We start from the raw sequence: 15,695 nt of genomic DNA, 5'->3' as shown, positions 1-15,695 counted from the left end.
GTGACTCCCTAGGCGTGGAGGTTTAAGACCAGACATCCACACATGTTTAAGGCTGTAACTCCTCTCAAGTTGCCTTTCAGAGAGGCCGAATCACACAGTGCCGCCACTGTCCCTCACCTTCATGATGTCAGGTTTTATTCTTTGCACTTAGCATTTTAAAATTTTAATATACCCTCTGTGATAGTCACATTCTCAACTTGACACGATCTAGACTCTCCAGGAGACACCTCTCCGGGTGTGTCTGGGAGGGAGCTTCTAGATTGGGCTGACCGAGGGTGGAGGGTCCACCTCAACTGTTGGCAGCACCATGCCATGGGCTGGGGGCCTGGACTGAATAAAACGAGAAAGTGAGTGAGTATGACCCTCATCTCTCTGCTTCCTGACTTCAGATGCAGTGTGACCAGCTACTTCCTGCCCCTGAGGCCATGAAGGACTGAACCTCCAAACTCGAGCAGAAACAAACCCTCCCTTCCTTCCTTCCTTCCTTCCTTCCTTCCTTCCTTCCTTCCTTCCTTCCTTCCTTTCTTCCTTCCTTCCTTGAGTTGCGTGTGTTGTCTCACACCAATGAGAGCAGTAACTAATGCACCTTTGGCTAATCAGGCCGTTTTCCTCAGCAGCTGCTTTAGAAGCAGTCAGGGGCACCGGCAGACCCTGACTTTCAAGTTGTCCCATAATTCTAGCTGGGGTTTGGGGGGCCTTGGTGCTTCCCACAATCTACTGAGCATAGAAATCCCCCACAGGTTGTGTCAAAATGCAGATTGCAGTTCAGCAGCTCTGTGCTGGACCGAGACACTTCATCTGACAAACTCCGGGTGCTGCTGGTCCGTAGATGTGGCGCAAAGATCTTGATTGTCTTCTCAGACCCCCAAACAGGCCTCCCTTTCCCTGGCAGCTGCCTCCCTAGGGTGCCCCGCAGAATCAAAATGGGTGCCCCGCCCACTCCTTACAATGTCTTATATAGTCCACTGAGTTACAACGGGCCTCTGTTTCCCTCTCTGTGAAAGGTAAGGAAAAGCACGGAGTACCTGGCCTCGAAGCCCACCCCATCCCCAACAGGAAGGGATGTCCTCCCTGCCCCTATGGAACTCGGTGTCACCGAAGTCCCTCCTTCAAAAATGCTTGCTTCCCATTTTACCTTCCTTTAGGATATTTGAAACACTCACCGAGCTTTGATTCCTAAGTGAACTTTTACAAAAGTGTCACACGCTTGTCCCCCTATAACAAATGCCTCTTCCTTCTTTCCAGAGGCTTCCACAAAACTGGGAGGCTTACGTGTCTGGAATAGACCAGAATTAGATGTGCCTAAAGAAAAACCAACACAGTAAGCCAGCCAACATCTTCCACTCTGAATTTGTTTTATGAGAGGGTGTGCCTGTGTGCCACGGTGGTGTGTGTGTGTGTGTGTGTGTGTGTGTGTGTGTAGGGGACAACTTGTGACTTGCAGGAGTCAGTCCTCTCCTCCACTGTGTGGGTCCTGGGAATAGAACTCAGCCATCAGCGATGACAGCATGCCCCTCTCACCTTCCACCCCCAACGCTCATTCTGCAGACTCCGCAGACCCCTCCATCCTTCCATCGCTGCGCCCGCCCGCTGTGTTCTGAGCTGTTTGCTGTACTCTGTCCTCCAATTTCGAGGAGCCCCAACCAAGACTCGTTTCTCTGAAGAGCGGCTAACACAATTCCCCACCATCACGACGAAGCTTGCTGATCAATACGTGAAGCAAATCCCACCTTATTAGGTCCTGTTTGATCTTAAGATTTCAGACACATAACGCGGGAGAGGAGCCAAGTGACCTAATGAAAACAAATTAGGCAAGCACCCAGTCGAAAAGAAAATGGATTTACAACCCCTAGAATGTTCCAGAGCCCGGAACATGGCCCGCAAGACAAGCTAAAAGCACGGGTCGTCCCCCCATTCCCCTCAACCTCCCCACCCGCCTTCTCTATTCCTTTCTACTCCATCCCCCCTCTCTCCCCGCAGCAGAGCAAACACTTGTTCTCTCCACAAACATTAGTGTATTCTCCTGTTAGGGGTGACTTAATTCCCATGCCTGCTACAGTGTGTGCTACTGTCTAGCGACTCGGAGGAGGGCGCGGGAAGGCCTGGAGGAGCTTGGCTGCGATCTGGGAGCTGCAAGCCGGCTCCATCAAGATGGACACCTCCTCAGGACCGGCGTGGAGCATCTTGTCCTTCCTCTCTGCCCGGAGAGCCTGCGCAGGGATTAGATTATTATCCTAGTTTCCTGGACTCACTCCAGATGCAGATTGTGAACCCGGCTCCAAAGGGAACTTTTAAAAAGGTGACGGGAAATAGACCTTCAGCAGAGCGGGTTTAAAACACACACACACACACACACACACACACACACACACACACACACACACACACACATAATAACCTTTGCCGAGTTTAACTCCGTCTTAGATACCCATAAATAGAGCAGCTTTCGGGAACTGAGAACTAATCCTCCAGCGATAATACAAAGCCGATCTCTCATTCCCCAGGACCGTGCGGATTGCTTCAAGAATCGCGAGAAGTCTCCCCGACTCCTTAAGCTGTGTAATTCATTTCTGAGCACCCGCTCGAGAAACCTCATTAATTTAGGTGGCCTTCTTGGCCGTACATCCGAGGCACACAAATATTTGGTATTTTTACCCGAGGTTAGAGTTGAAGGGAAAAAAATTAATTTCTCATTTTCAGAAGGGATTATGAACATGAAACACTGTGACAGTAACACGTGTCTGTTACCTGATTCACACACACACACACACACACACACACACACACACACACACACACACACACGGCATGCAGAATACACGAAGATAAAATTGAAAGAAAGAAAAAAAAAAAGGAGAGAAAGGATTTTATAAAAACAGTGGATTTTCTGTAGCTGAGTCTCAACACTCCAATCAAACACAAGATGGAAGAGCTTTGATTTGGGAGGAAAAAGAGATCCTTTGAACATCTATGGGCATGTGCTGCGTGTAATTACTTCACCTAGATTTAGCTCTCTGAATTATCAAGTCTCTGGACGGAAGCCACACAGCCACCATAGAGCTGCGTTCACAATGGCCCCTAAAGGAGCCGAGACTTCAAAGGTGGTTCACGGGTGTTTGCCGCTCTTCATTGACCGTACCTGCACTAAACAGGCCACTCTGCCTAATTAAACGGAATCTCTTCCTCTCTATTAAAAATGTAGAAGTGCCAGCTGGGTATAAACCTGTCACCGAAGAAGGTGGAAGGGGAGACCCTCTTGATACTGGTCAATAACCGGCTTAACCTCCTCTAAGCAAAGCCATGGTCCAAATAGCACTGGGGGACATAAATTATTCTAATTATTTTATTATCAGTAAAAACTGTTTAGATGTAAAGAGTGTTTATTCTCCACAATTATGCCCACAAGAACCATCAGGGTATATAATGGGGTGGGGGGTGGGGGGTTGTCTTTGTTTCAGATACCAGCATATAACTTGTGGTCCACTTGCTTTTTCAATTATCCATGTCCCCAAAAACTATAACAGCATTTTCCGCAATGGTTCTATCGAGATTAGCAAGGGATTGTTTTGTTTTTAATATTTTTTTTAAACTTGATTTTTATTTTATGTGCATGGGTGTTTTTCCTGCATGTCTGTGTGACAGTGACAGGTCCCCTGGAACTAGACTTACAGGCAGTTGTGAACTGCCATGTGGGTTGCTGGGAATTGAACCCGGGTCCTCTGGAAGAGCAGCCAGTGCTCTTAACCGCTGAGCCATCTCTCCAGCCCTGTTTTTAATACTTTTTATCATAGTTTTACACTTAGCATTCTTAGAGAGATAATCCATAAAAGTCTTCTTTGAAAACGGAATATCTGTCAGTGTGCTCCGAGCTTGTATTGTTTTGTTCTGTGTTTTAAGGTTTGCAAAGCACTTGCCCTTCTCTTTTTAAACTGGTGTAGGAATTGCAAAATCCTTTTAGCTCATCAAAGTAGTTTGACTCCCACACAGGGCTCGCTGACCAGCTTCCCAACCTCTTAAAAGAGTTAGATGGTTTTTGTTTGAAACAATATTTATGATATGAAGGTTGTTCATTAAATAACCAGCCACAAACTGTAGAAACCCAAACGTTTGACTGAGACTTTTGAGTTGAGATGTTTTGTTGGAGTGCCCTCTTGTGGCCAGGCTTCACCAACGCAACTTCTATCCCACATTTATTTTTGGAGTAGCATGGATGGGTATAAACTTAAGTATTTAGAGGGGGCTTTGATACTGCATTTGTTTATCAGAACAACAGTACTGTGCAACCACCACCCTGGTTTGACTTCCCCAGCCACAGGCTCTTGACCTGGTTTACAGTACCAGGCATGGCTCTATCTTGAAGAGAGCCTCAACCAACCAGAAAGCAAATCAGTTACCCCCATTACAATCAAGCCATTGGGCTCCTCCTCCGTTTTCCAAAAATATCATAAAATGTATGTCACTGAGTCAAACAGATATGTGTGAGAATTCTTAAATGTATGTGAACACAAAATTTCCACAGAACAGAAAGTGGTTTGAAAACAGAGCAAGTTTGCACCCATCCCCAAGTGTCCTTCAGCGCAGGAGAGATGCCTCCTATACCCTGATTCAACATCACCGTCAGGTACCAGTGGTGGGATTCAGATAGAACTACTCCTGGTAGGCTGGACAACGTCAGTATCCTTGCCTGAGGCCCCCAGTATGCTGCGAAAACATGTCCCCACTGGATAAGCTCTTAGTGGTCACTGTCCTTGTCTGAAATGTGGTTTCTCTGTGAGACCCTCTCACATTGGGACTTAAGAAGTCCAGAGAGAAAAAAATATTGGAAGAGTGCGTTATGACCTGTGGTGATGGCGCACACCTTCAGTCACAACGTGCAATACAGAGGCAGAAGCAGGCAGATCTCTGTGAGTTCAAGGCCAGCCTGGTCTACAGAGTGAGGTTTTTTTTTTTTTTTCAGAACAGCCAGGGCCATTACACAGAGAAACCCTGTCTCAAAAGAAAAAAAAAAGTTAGCCGGGCGGTGGTGGCGCACGCCTTTAATCCCAGCACTCGGGAGGCAGAGGCAGGCAGATCTCTGTGAGTTAAGCTACACAGAGAAACCCTGTCTCGAAAAACCAAAAAAAAAAAAAGTTGTTATGTTTTTAATGTTAGACTGTTTTCATAGTTTGTTAACTATGAAAAACATAATATTCCAAATGAAGTCTTCTGAAATCACTTCTATGCTTCAATGTTCACTAAACAACAGTTCACAAAATCTAAGGGTATTTGGGAAGGTTGTTGCATTTTGCCAGGAAGCCTGGATTAAGAACTGAATACATTTTGAAGTCGCCATAATTATCATTCATAGAATTTTTTCTTTGAGATGACAAAGTAAGGACCCAGTTATTATATATCTTTACTTTTATACCATTTAAATACTATTTTCAGCATTTAAAAGCCTAACAATGTTTTTATTCCTATAAGAAATTACTACTTATAATCATAAGAAAGCATTAAAAGCTCAATGACTTTTTTTTTGAGGCAGGGTCTCAAACTCACTAAGTAGCCAAGGATGACCTTGAACTTCTGATCTTTCTGCCCCCATCTCCTGAGTGCTGGGATCACAGGCCTGGGCCATACTAGTGTATGTGGGTGCTACAAGGTTCACTACGTGAACCCAAGGTTTGGTGCGTGCCGGGCAGACCGTTTACCAACTGAGCTCCCTTCTAGCCCCAGGACTCCTCCCAGACACATAAAATTTTAGATCTTAAGAAGACTTGAAATGATAGCTTTCAAGTCATTTTACAGGTTTTAAAAACGAAACAGTTGAGGGCCAGTGAAATGCCTGAGTGGGTAAAGGCACTTGCTAGCAAGCCTGACTACCCGAGTTCAATCCCCAGAATCCACACAGCCAAAGATCTGACTCCCAAAGGTTGTCGTCTCCTTCCCCCCAACACACACATTCACCGTGGCATGTGTGAACACACATACACACCCAGAACAAATGTCATTTAAAGTCTTTAATTAAAAAATACAGTGGAACATGTGGGTCATGCCTGTAATCCAAGAACTTCGGGGGCTAAGGAGGAGAACTGTGAACTAAATGGTGAGAATCCGTATCAGAGAAAAAATAAGAAATACAAAAAAGGCCAAAGGTGGGTAGGAGCTCACCCAAGGTCGGGAAGAAAAGCCACAAACTGGCCTGCCCTGGTTCTCTCTTTCCCCCCATCCCCCATGTCCATGAAAGATGAAGGTGAGCATGCACACGTGGGTACATGCATGTCTGGGACACCGAGGATGACCTTGAGTGGCACTCCTCAGAAGGCACTGGCCCCTTGCTTTTTGAGACAGTGTGGCCTCTCTGTGGCCTGAAGCTCACTGATTACATCAGCTGGCAGGCCGGCAAGCCCCAGAGATCTGCCTGTCTTTACCTGTCTCCACCTTCCCAGAGCTGGGATTACAAGAGTGTGCCACCAGGCCCACATTCTTATTTTTAATTCTGAGGCGTGAACTCAGATCTTCAAGCTTATGCAATGAATGTCTTACACAGACTCTTTCTTTATAATAATAACCATATTTTTTAAGATAAGAGGAAGAGCATTAGAAAACCACTAAGGGCCCTCCATGCAATGTTGAAGGTAAAGCATCCTCTCTGGAAATTTCTGGAACTCTTATTCCATGCCTGTTCACGCCAGGCGCAGTTCTTAACGGAATTACAGAATGTAAAGACCTGATCATGGGAAGTTTGCCCTTAGAACCACAGCAGGCTTTAGAGACTGACTTCATAGTTATTAGGAATAAGTTTTAGTCACTCACGAAAAGTCCATAGACTTTATTTTTAAAATCTGAGGAAAGTCCCTTGATCAGTAAGTAGCCCTCAAGTCCTCGGCGGACCCATGGATGTGGTCATTCTCCACTTCTCCACAAGGTGGCGCTCTGCCTTACTGTAAATTCTCCCTCTCCAAGCAGTGACAGATGGAATTGTGAACTCTAGAGATGGTTTCACGTGCCTCTGTGCTTAGTGTCCTGATAACACATTTATAACAATCTGATCTACCTCCCAGAACATGAGCATGTGACAAGGTGTGCACCCTGAAGTTCTGGCAAAAGAATTGGCGATGTTCTGAGGGAATGTCCAGCCTTGGGACAAAATTAGATGTGAGAGGTCGAGCATGTGTGTGTGTGTGTGTGTGTGTGTGTGTGTGTGTGCAAGTGTGGGTTTTGGTGTGGGTTTGTATGTATGTGTGTGGGTTTGCAATATGTGCATGTGAGGTCTGTTTTCCTGTGTGAGTATGGGTATATTAGTGTGTGCACGTTTATGTGTGCTGGTGAGTATTTGCATATGTGTGCATGTTTTGGTGTGTGAGTTTGCATGTAAACCTATGTTTTGTGGTGTGCATTTGCATGTTTATGTATTCTAGTCTCGGTGTGCTGATACATGTGTGTTTACACTGAATGAGTAAGCAAGAAACAAGGCTTGCATTAAGCCCAGACTTTAAAAGCCTTCCTCGTCAGCAGGGCAGTGGTGGCACACGCCTTTAATCCCAGCACTTGGGAGGCAGAGGCAGGTGGATCTCTGTGAGTACGAGGCCAGCCCGGTCTACAGAGTGAGTTCCAGGAAAGACTCCAAAGCTACAAAGCTACAGAGAAACCCTGTCTCGAAAAGCCAAAAAAAAAAAAAAAAAAACAGCCTTCCTTGTCATATATGAATTCAACAAATCATGGCAAAGGCAATGGCATTGTTCATGTTCCTTTTCCAGCCCCCCAGACAAAGTATCTCCCAGGCTCGGCTTTAGTCCGGCTCACAGTTTCAGAGGGCCTCAATCTGCCATAGTGGGGAGGCATGGGGATGCTTACGGCTGTGGGAACATGGCGTGGAGAGATTGACATTGTGGAAGACTGAAAACAGAGGGAGGGAAGGGAACATGGGGTCAGGAATCATCTCCAAAGGCCAGCTGCAGAGCCTTACACCACAAGCCGAGCCCCAACCCCAACAGTTCTCACAGCCTTCAAATGACCACCACAAACCGGGAGCCAGGTGTTAGTGAAGTGAGCTTGTGAAGGACATTTCAGGTCAAACCGAGTTGGTCTCCCAAGCTCAAGGACCCACAGCGAACTTTGAATTCCCTGAGGGCACTGTCCTAAGACATTTGTCTACTTCTTTCCCAACTCCTTTCTACACCTTAAAACTTTAAAAGTACCTCAATCTGATTTAGTGTGCAGGAGTGTTTCCCTTGTACGTGTGTCTGTCACCACATGGAAGCCACACAAGCCTGTTGGGTCCCCTGGAACTGGGGCTACAGTTGGTTATGAGTCACCATGTGGGTGCTGGGAATTGAACCTGGGTCCTCTGCAAGAGCGGCCAGTGCTCCTAACCTCAGAGCGGCCAGTGCTCCTAACATCTCTCCAACCTCTAGTCCTTGAATTTTATAACTTTGTTTTGTTTCTTTTTTGAGGCCGGGTCATTTTATACTGCACAGGCTGGTCTTGAACTCTTAGGCTCAAGTGACCCTCCTGCCTCAGTTCTTGAGCAGCTGGGACTGTGGGTATACATCTGCCCCCTGCCCCCCCCCCCCGACACACACACACCTCCCAGGGCTTAAAGTTCATGTTTAGAAATCTGCTTGAAAGTAAATAGCCTTGAGCTGTAATGGGTTATAGCTAGGGACGTTCCTACCATGTAAAAGTAACAGTCACCCCCACAGTCAGATTTGACTGGTGTGTTTCTTCCTGGCTGATTTCTCAGTGTCTGGTTTGGCTACAGGTCTGCCATGGAAGAGGGTCTGCTGAAGGAGAGCAGATACTCATCCTAGACACAGCCACATATCCTAAAATGACATTGCGGTCCTATCTAGTGGTGGTCTATAAGATTATGTATCACCTAGTGACATTGTACACTGTCTTGGTTTGTAGAGCTGCAATGTTTGCTGTGACATAACTCATCTAATGTACATTTCCTATAACAGTCCTGATGTGGGGGTCCACCAGAGTCCAGCTCCGGCAGACTCCCACACCCTAATGATTAATCTTTCAAACAATGTTTAGAATTATCTTATTATTTTATGTGTATGAGTGTTTTATCTTCATGTATACATGTGCACCATGTACATGCCTGGTACCTCAGAAGGCCAGAAGAGGGCGCTGGAGCCCCTGGATGTGAGCGCTGAGAGTCGAATCCCAGTCCTCTACAAGAACAGCCAGTGCCTCTAACCACCGAGCCATCTCTAAGCCCAATGATGGTTAATCTTTATTGTTAACTTGATTTGATTTAGAAGCAACATGTAAACCTTTGTTTGGGGATGTCTGCCAGAGTTAATCTACATGAAGTTCATTGAAGTTGGTGGCACTCTATGGCACTCTATTCCATTCCCTAGGCTGCGATCTTGAACTGAGTACAAAGGAAAAAGTGAGCTGAGCACCAGCTTTCATTCTCTCTCTCTCTCTCTCTCTCTCTCTCTCTCTCTCTCTCTCTCTCTCTCTCTCTCTCCCTCTCTCTCTCCCTCTCTCCCTCTCTCTCTCTCCTCTCCTCTCCTCTCCTCTCCTCCCCCACCCCATGTGATGTTTCCAGCGGCTTCAAGCTCCTGCCAGTTGGGGAATATTATTTTAAGGTGTGTTACTTTTGTTTATGTTGCATTCATTTAACTCTGTAAAGCTGTGATACCTTGCCTGTCTAAAACACCTGATGGTCTAATAAAGAGCTGAACAGCCAATAGTGAAGCAGGAAAGAGAAATAGGTGGGGCTGGCAGGCAGAGAGAATATATAGAAGAAATCTGGAGGAGAAGGAGCCAGAGAAGGGAGAGGACATCAGGATCCAGCCACCCAGACACACAGCCAACCATGGAGTAAGAGTAAGATTTACAGAAGAGAACAGGAAAAGCCCAGAGGCAAAAGCTAGATGGGGTTAATTTAGGTTAAGAAAAGCTGGTGAGAAACAAGCCAAAGTAAGGCTGAGCATTTATAATTAAGAATAAGGGCTGGAGAGATGGCTTAGTGGTTAAGAGCACGGACTTCTCTTCCAGAGGTCCTGAGTTCAATTCCCAGCAACCACATGGTGCCTCACAACCACTTGTAACGAGATCTGGTGCCCTCTTCTGGCCTGCAGGGACACATACAGGCAGAATACTGTATACATAATAAATAAATCTTTAAAAAAAGCATACATATCTTTTTAAAAAATAATTAAGAATAAGCCTCCGTGTGTGATTTATTTGGGAGCTGGGTGGCAGGCCCCCTTAAAAGGAGCAGAAAACAAACAACACCTGCTACCACACCGTCCCACCAACCTGTCTTCTCTTTAACTTTCGTCAGACATTTTGTCACAGCTGGGACGAAAGTAACAAATACATTAGCCCTGCCATTAAATGACACATTACTTCACTGTGGTTTTAGAAGCCCAAGAAACTCTCCTGTACCCCAACTTCCCTTTATTTCTTCACATTCCACTGATTAAAGACAATGCTCTCATGCCAAGTTTCAAGACAAGGCCAACCATGTAAACTCGCCTCTGGGAAAGGTGTTCAGGCTGTGTGATGGTTCATTTTAATTATCAACTTGATTCAACCTAGAATCACCCGGGAAGAGAGTCTCAGTGAGAGATTATCTCGATGATGTTGAAGCCTGCGGGTAAATCTATGAGGGGGTAGGCTCAATTACATCAACCAATGTGGGAAGACTCAGCCCACTCTGGGCAGCACCATTCCCTAGGCAGATAGCCTCAAAACAGTGTAAGAATAGAGAAAGCAAGCAAAGAATGAGCAAGCACGCGAGCATGTCTACGTCCATTGCTCTCTGCTCTGAGCTGTGGACATGGTATGGTTAGCTTTCTGAAGTCCCTGACATGACTTCCCCACCACGTTGACCTCTAATTTGGAACTGTATACTTAAATAAACCCCTCTCTTCCCAAAGTTGCCTTTTGTCTGGGTATTTTATCACAGCCACAGAAATAAAACCAGAACTGGCCAGCCAGCCAAACCAAACCGAAGGTAGTATTTGTAGTTGGAGTTTGGTTTTTTCAGAACCAGAGGCTAAACCCAGGCCCTTATAACCTTAGTTAAGCGATCTACCCCAGAGCCATAATCCCAGCTCCTCCTCTTTGTTGGTTTCTTTAGACAGAGTTTCACTGTAGTTCGGCTAGCCTGGAACTCACTATATAGCCCAGGCTGCCCTGGCACTCACGATTCTCCTGCCTAACCCCCATGAGTGCTGGGATTTCAGATGTGTGCTACCATGCCAGGCATCTAAGACCTAAACAGCATCCTGATGACCCTGAAAGGAGATCGTCCAGGACAGAGGATGAGGGGACTCACACCCATTCCTGACCATGCCCCAGTTTTGCTCAGAACCCAACATAGCTGTCACAGCAGAAGAGTCCCCACACACATGTGGACCACCACCAGGATGCCTACGGAAAGTGGCCGCTGGCTCACTCGCCCCTCTCACTCTAGCGTAAGAACTAGGCTAAGCATTCTGATTAGGAATGCATGGCTGGGACCAGCACAAATGCAAAAGAGGGCATTGGAGGGGGAGAGTGTGCTTCTCTCTCCCAGGAAACCTGCTGACTTAGGGGATGCTTCAGTCTTTCTACAGAAATGCTGCCTTCCGTGGACAAAATTCCAGCCACAATCAAGCTAATTGAATGCACAAATGTAATATTTTTTTCTGGGGCACCTCTAACTTAACGCTTGACGAGATGGCGTCTTTCGCATATATTTACAAAAGCTTTTCTTCACGGGGCAACGTCGGTTCAGATTGCTTATAGATGCTGAGATAGCAAGTCACCCTTCTAACGTAATGAGATAAGTCATCTCTATAAACTTGGCTTGCTCAAATGTATATGAGTAAAAGAAATCAGGCAACAGGCTTTTCTCAATAAAGAGAACGAGCAGCTTGGACTTGATGGCTATGGCATGTTCTGCCTCATTGCTATGAGATGTTCCAAAGTGCTCCCTGCCCTTCCCCGCTTCTCCTCTGCTCCCTGCCCTTCCCCACTTCTCCTCTGCTCCCCTCTCTTCCCCTCCCCTTCCCTCTCTCCTCCCTCTTTCCCGCTTACACCAGAGTTTTCAATTTGGTCATTGATAGAAAGGGGGGGGGTAAAAGAAATAAGCTATATATCAAGCCATGGAGAGAAGCCTAGACACTGGAGGATTTAAAGGATTGTTGTCCTCAAATCATTTTTCTTGCTAAATGCAGCTGCCTACTTTATAAGCCGCCCCCCCCCCCCCGCCTGCTTTCGTTATCGCTACTAATAATTTTCAGGCTAGGAACTACATGTTCTGATGAAGATTGTTACACGTCATCATGTGCCCAATGCCCATTGATCAAGAAGCCAAGGGGAAATGGGACCTTCGGGATCTCCCCATCAGCTGCTGGTTAAGATTTGCCTCTTACTTTTTATGTATCTTATTTTATTGTCTTATTTCATTTTCAGCCCAGGCTTACCTTGAGCTCTCCATGAAGCTAACAATGATCTTGAACTTCGAATCCTCCTGCTTCTGCCTTCTAAGTGCTGTTACAGATGTGTACAACTATGCCCATTGTACACAGCACTAAGAATCAAGCCCAGGGCTTCATGAACGCTGGGGCAATCACCCACCAGTCGAAGCCCATCCCTTGCCTTGTTTGTTTTGTTTTTGTTTTGTGTGTGTTTTGTTTTTAATCTGGAAGCCTAGTTCCTGGAGGGGGGGGGGTGGTAGGTGACCTAACAGACCATTTCATACATACTTTGGGATTACAGTATAGATCTATCATGTCTGGACACTCAGGTTATGTGCTGCACAACTTCATGGGTGAATACATGTTTGTGGATTTTAACGTATAGAGCATGTTATGTTGTGTAACATGACAGCCCTGGCCCACATACAGGTCGGGCGGGGGGGGGGGAACACATGTACCTACTCACATGGTCAGAGTACAACACATTTCCATGGTTACATGCCTCCATGAGATCCGGCTGTAAGGCATTTTCTCAATTAGTGATCAATGGAGAAGGGCCTAGCTCATGGTGCTTGGTGCCATTCCTGGGCTGGTGGTCCTGGGTTCTCTCAGAAAGCAGACTGAGCAAGTTAGGGGAAGCAAGCCAGTAAGCAGCACTCCTCCCTGGCCTCTCCATCAGCTTCTGCCTCCAGAATCCTGCCCTGTTTGAGTTCCTGTCCTGACTTCCTTTGGCAATGAACAGCAACGTAGAAGTAAGTGTAAGCCAAATAGACCCTTTCCCCACCAACTTGCTTTTGGGTCCTTGTGTTATGGCGCAGCAGTAGAACTGACACCACCTGACATCTTTCCCAATTTCTTTGCAAAATGAAATTGTTTGAGAGAGTATGCCAATCTCCAGAGAGTGGCTTTTGCTTCAAGAGATGCTTTGGGCACACTGACTGAGGAGAACAGGCTAGAATCTGGAAGAAATGGTGACAGAACTCCAACAGCCTTAACTGTGGATTTTGGAAGACACCAGACAACCACAGCTCCCAACGGAAAGAAGCAAGCAGGTTTCAACCGGTTCTCGGGAGCCCTTCCTAGTCAGTCTGTCTTTTGGAGTTTCCTTCACACCTGCAGGAGGGGCAAGGCCAGCAGACTAGAGGCCATGGTGTTCCGGTCCCTCTGAGTCTGGCCTTCCCTTCATCCTGCTGCCTCACACCCCCACACCCACCCCCTCGCAGCCTGAAGCTCATTTTCTGGAGAGTAGAGCAGGCGAGCGAGTGAGCGAGATGAACACTTGGAAGGAAACACTGTCGTGGCAGCCTCTGCCCGGCCCTCTCAACACACAGTTCAGCACAATAATTTGGGGTTAAAGAGAGAGGTCCCACTTCTTATGCATTTCCTTGAACTCTGCCCCTAAGTACACGGAGGAGTGGATTTGGGGATTCCGGGCTCTGATTCTAATGTGCTGGGAGATTATTTGATCAAACAGCCCAGGTTTGTGTAACCTGTCATTGGTAAGATATCTTAGTGGCCTTAGAGGTGCTTTATGGGCCCTTCATGCCCCAGGAGCCACACTCCATCTGAATTTCCATCTCAAGAGTGCCCAGGGGTCGTAGCAGCCAGCCAATCAGCTCACAGACCCGTTTAGTTTGCTCAACACAGTTCCAGCTTCTGTCACAGCTTTAATTGTACTCGAAATCCCGGAGCAGAGCAGGTGGCGTCCATATTTCCAGACTCCCCGCTTCTGTCCACGGCTCAGCTCACACACACGTTCTGTGCCTGCAGACTAGCAGGCACACAACCTTTGGCAGACAGGTGTCTTCTGGTAGGAAAGTACAGTAAGGGACTTGGGAGGCGGGGCCACCTTCTGTTTGGGGACAGTACTGATATAAGTTGCTCTCAACAGGATCCCGGGCCAGCAACCTATGCCCAGGGTGCTCACATGTGTGAGCACAGGTGGAAATAGAAAAACACACATGCTTATCTTATACAGTCCACTCATGAAAGGACCTGCCAGAGACCTCGGACTCTAGGGAGGGCTGCTAGCTGGCCAGACCGGAGCGGAGCAGGGTGGGGAGAAGAACACACTGAATCCTCCTCGTTGTATAGCTAGCTATTGTGTTACCAAAGCAAAATGTAAATAAACTCTTACTTTCTTTGCTCTTCATGAACTCAAAAAAATCATAGATTTGGGCTGGTAGGATTGTAAACTAGTCCAGAGTCACCCTGGAAGTCAGTAAGGTCCTCAAAAATATTAACAACAGATCTTCATGTGCTCCTACCCTACCATTCCTAGCTGTTCACCCCAAATACTCCGAGTCAATGTATTCGAGATCCTTGCACATCAGCGTTGACTCCAGCACTAGTCACGTGAGGAAATTATGAAATAACCCAGGTGGTTTACATACACAGTGACTTGTTTTCCCCAGCCATAAAAAGAGAGCAAAGTCATGCCATTTGCAGGAAAATGCAAGAGGAGATGATCATGTTAAGTGAACCAAGCCAGTCTGAGAAAAGACAAATGCCGTTTGTTTTTTCATTTAAACATTGATGGCTGTCTCTTATTTGTGGCTCCTGGATTTTAGACATTCGCCAAAAAACATGTGTGCATATATTAAATGAGAGTAGGTGTGAAACTGTCTAGGGGAGGAAGGGGCTCAGTGGAGGAGGGAGGGAGACAGGTGGGATGGAGGAGGCATGAGAAGGATACCTACATACAATGTATCCGTATGAAAGCTTCAAAACAAATTTTAGAAAGCCATCAATGCTGAAGGCCATACAGCTAGACAATACATCATTTGCCTCCCCCCAGCCTTGCATAGAGAGCTGGTCTGGCTATGAAAACAATTACCTAGGTTATTTTCTGGGGACTCTCGGGCCACTCTTGCTGAAAACATTGATCTCTCCCCGAGACCCGCAGAGGTCCCACAGGTGACAGGAACACATGAGAAAGGCGTCTGACATCTGTCTTCACATTTGTCTGTCTCCTCTGTGGCCTTAACCTTTGGGCTGTAGACACCCACAAGCCTTCATGAATGAGAGCACAAAGCCATGACAGACGCACAGAGAGGAAGCATAAAGGAGTTATGGAGAGAAGTCGGTGGGCAGGTAGCTCAGTGGTCAATGGTAGAGTGTTTGCTTAGCATGCTTGGAGACCTGGGTTTGACCCCCAGTATGGGGGTATGTGGTTGGTTTTAAGTGTCAACTTGCCACCACTTGGACTCAGCTGAGTAAAAACATCAATGTAGAAACCATCTGGAACAGGCTGACCTATTAGAATCTGTGGGAGAGTCTCTT

This window comes from Peromyscus eremicus, chromosome 7 (assembly GCF_949786415.1).
Source record: "Peromyscus eremicus chromosome 7, PerEre_H2_v1, whole genome shotgun sequence".
Classification (NCBI taxonomy): domain Eukaryota; kingdom Metazoa; phylum Chordata; class Mammalia; order Rodentia; family Cricetidae; genus Peromyscus; species Peromyscus eremicus.
This window is presented reverse-complemented; position numbering follows the sequence as displayed.